Source organism: Apium graveolens, chromosome 4, assembly GCF_009905375.1.
Source record: "Apium graveolens cultivar Ventura chromosome 4, ASM990537v1, whole genome shotgun sequence".
NCBI classification, from domain to species: Eukaryota; Viridiplantae; Streptophyta; class Magnoliopsida; order Apiales; family Apiaceae; genus Apium; species Apium graveolens.
The window spans coordinates 108,911,114-108,915,181 of record NC_133650.1 but is presented as its reverse complement, the minus strand read 5'-3'; the positions used below and the strand labels follow the sequence as shown (position 1 = coordinate 108,915,181).

At 40.1% G+C, this 4,068-nt stretch overlaps 1 non-coding gene across 1 annotated transcript; it reads left to right on the top strand.

Annotated features, from left to right (window-relative positions):
* The first annotated feature begins 2,472 nt into the window (after positions 1–2,472).
* Positions 2,473–2,579, top strand: LOC141723042 (small nucleolar RNA R71). The gene has a single exon (XR_012576035.1). It is a non-coding gene; the product is annotated as a small nucleolar RNA R71 (small nucleolar RNA).
* Positions 2,580–4,068: the final 1,489 nt, after the last annotated feature.

Below are 4,068 nucleotides of genomic sequence, written 5' to 3'. Positions count from 1 at the left end.
GCGTCTGAAAGCGAAAGTACCAAATGGACAAGTGAAGGTAGTTTTCTCCTGATCTTCTGGAGCGATACAAATATGATTGTAACCCGAATAGCCATCCAGAAGACAATACTAATCATGCCCATCCCATCTATCAAGCATCTGATCAATAAAAGGAAGAAGGAGGTGATCCTTCATTATAGCCTTGTTCAGCTTCCTGTAGTCTATGCAAACTCTCCACCACGTGACTGTTCTAGTAGGAATAAGCTCATTCTTTTAATTTGCTACCACAGTAATACCACCTTTCTTTGGCACATATTGAATCGGGCTTACCCAAGAAATGTCTAAAATAGGATAGATGATTCCTACATCTAGCCACTTAAGAATTTCCTTGTTCACTACTTCCTTCATGATTGGATTAAGTCTTCTTTGATGCTCGACCGTAGGCTTGCTACCTTCCTCTAGCAGAATTTTATGCATGCAATAAGAAGGGCTGATTCCCTTTATATCTGCTATAGTCCAGCCAATTGCCGATTTGAACTCTCTCAGAATCCTCAGAAGCTTTTCCTCATCACTACCTAAAAGGTCAGATGCAATAATAACAGGCAAAGTAGATGCATCACCTAAAAACGCATACCTCAAATGCTCAGGTAAAGGCTTAAGCTCAAGAGTGGGAGCTTCCTCAATAGATGGCTTGAGGCGTTTAGGAGTTTTGTTCAATTCCTCCATTCCAATAGATTCAAAAGGCATATATATATATTCATCTTCCAGGGAGAAGTATTCAAATACTGCAATTGTTCTTCACCTTCATCATCTTCACTATCTGAATTTCCCAATAACGCTTTCTTTAAGGCATCGGACCTTAGCAATTGATCAAGTTCTGAAGTGACCACAGAATCAAACAATTCCACCTTTAGGCACTCCTCATTTTCCGTAGGAAATTTCATAGCATTGAACATATTAAAAGTTACATCCTGATCCAGCACTCGCATCGTAAGCTCACCCTTCTGCACATCTATCAAGGTTCGGCCAGTTGCCAAGAAAGGTCTTCCCAAGATTATGGGAATCTTCTTATCCTCCTCGAAATTAAGAATTACGAAATCAGCAGGGAAGATGAGTTTATCAACCTTGACCAAGACATCCTCCACAATACCTAGCGGATATGTAATTGAACGGTCGGCTAACTGCAAGGTCATACAAGTCAGTTTTGGATCAGGTAAGTCCAACTGCTTGAAGATTGATAATGGCATCAGATCGATGCTAGCTCCCAAGTCACATAAGCATCTGTCAAAAGACACTTTTCCAATAGTACACGGAATAGTGAAGCTTTCTGGATCTTTAAGCTTCGGAGGTAACTTCTGTTGTAGCACAGCACTGCATTCCTCTGTGAGAGCGACTGTCTCTAAATCATCTAGCTTTACTTTCCGAGAGAGAATACCTTTCATAAACTTCGCATAACTAGGCATCTGCTCAAGAGCCTCAGCGAAAGGTATGTTGATATGAAGTTTCTTGAACACCTCTAGAAACTTCTCAAATTGCTTGTCCAGCTTTTTCTTCTGCAGCCTCTTAGGAAAAGGCGGTGGAGGATATATCTGTGTTTCCCCTGTATTACCCTCAGGAGGAGTGTTCTCAACAGTAGTCTTCCTTGGTTCCAATTCTACTTCCTACTGCTCTACTTCTTTCTCAGCCTCCGCTTCTTCAGTCAACACTTGAGTTTGATCGGAATTCACAACCTTTCCAGACTTTAAAGTGATTGCCTTTACCTGCTCCTTAGCTTCCCTCTTTCCTGGAACTTCAGTGTCACTAGGTAGTGTACCAGGCTGACGATTAAGCAAGGCATTGGCAATTTGCCCAATTTGATTTTCCAAGGTCTTGATAGAAGTGGCTTGACTCTTGCACATAAGTTTCAACTCCTCTAATTCAGATTTTTCATTGGCTTGTTGCAGCTGGAGTTATTGTCTTGGAGCATATTGTGGTTGCTGAAAACCAGGGGGGTTGTACTGCTTAGCCGAATACTGCTGATAAGGATGTTGAACCACATCTGGAGTGTTGCTTCAACTGAAATTAGGATGATTGCGATTGTTGGGATGATAAGTGGTTGGCACAGGTTGCTGCGAAAGCTGAAAGTTGCTCACGAACTGAGCTGATTCACTAGAAATTACGCACTGATCAGTCTCGTGGGCACCAACACAAAGCTCACAGACACTAGCGATTTGATTAACTCCATAATTAGCCAAAGTGTCCACCTTCATCATCAAAGCCTTAAGTTGAGTGGCTATAGCAGTTGCTGCATCCAACTCCAGAATTCTTGCTACCTTTCCCTAAGTCAGTCTCTGGGAAGGATTCTAGTACTCATTAGCAGCCATCAGTTCAATAAGTTCATAAGCTTCATCGTAACTTTTAGCCCACAAGGCTCCTCCTGATGCTGCATCAAGCATGGGTCTAGAAGTAGCACCCAGTCCATTGTAGAAACATTTAATAATCATTCAATCGGGCATGCCATGGTGTGGGCACTTCCTTAACATCTCCTTATATCGATCTCAAGCCTCACACAGAGATTCTCCAGTATGCTGAGCAAACTGAGTAAGAGCAATCCTGATTGCAGCATTCTTCGCCATAGGGAAGAATTTAGTGAGAAACTTTTGAGAAAGATCTTCCCAAGTGGTGATAGACCCTGCTAGTAGAGAATATAACCAGCACTTAGTCTTGTCCCTCAGAGAGAATGGAAAGAGTCGTAGCTTGATAGCATCTTCAGTCACATCATTGAATTTAAACGTGTCGCGAATCTTGATGAAATCCCTGATGTGCATGTTAGGGTCTTCAGTAGGAGAACCCCCAAATTGAACTGAGTTCTATATCATCTGAATCGTGCTTGACTTGATCTCAAAAGTATTAGCCCTGATGGTTGGCCTGATGATGCTTGACTAAATGTCATTAATCTTAGGCTGAGAATAGTCCATCAAAGCCTTAGGATTTTCTGCTTGATCACCCATCTCTACTAAAGCTGGTTCCTCGACTTTCTCTTCTTCTTCTACCTTCTTTTCTTCCTTAAAAACTTCCCTTCGAACCACCACAAGTTCTTCCTTGGCTTTATCCAGTGTTCTCTTACGAGTACGCGAACGCGTATGCATACACCCTTGCTAGAGTACCTGAAATAAGACAAGGAACAAATAAGTAACAATGTCCGAGTCAATGAACTTTAACGACCACTAATGGAAAGCACATAAACTATAAATTAACACTGCAGTCCCCGACAGCGACGCCAAAAACTTGTTAGTAGTTAAACACACGCTAATAATTCATGCAAGTATACGCGTTCGCAAGTAATATATAATTATTTCTAGTTCGATCCCACAGAGACTGGCGTTGGTTAATTATTTAATTCATGCACTTAAGCAACAATTTATGGTTAATATTCAATGCTAAGACGATAACAAATTGGGTTGTTTATAACTAAGAATTAAGCTAACAATTATAACTAAGGGAATAAGATTGGTTGAATTAATATATATGGAAAATATGGGACTCTAACTTTATTAAATACTTCATTCAATAGCCTTATTGTTCTTAACCTTAGCATGTAATGGTGATGACACTAATCAGACAACATGAAACTGATAAATGCCAACTTTCGTTGCACGAGTACCATACTACCAGACATCCACAAAAGAAATAGAAGATGAATAGACACCAATTATATTGAGACCCTATATGTCAATAGAATTTGACAACATAACGTTTAAGCACAAGTTATCTATCATGATTACACAGGGCAAGTAAGATGGGTAAAATTACCTATGAATCATGCTAACAATAACACATGAACCTATGCTAGCACGGTAAGTTCTAAATCCTTAAATTCATTGTCGCTTCATTAAGAATTAATACACTATCTTATAAGTTCGCGACTCTTATAAGACGAATAAGCACAACTAATACTAGGTTATCATACAATCACCACACACTAAGGCATCGAAATAATTTAACTAAAGAAATCCATAAATAAATCCGCTAGAACCCCACGATAACGATTAGCCTATAATCCGACTCATCATCAGCGTGGGTTCCGATGAAAGCATGGTATAACAAACG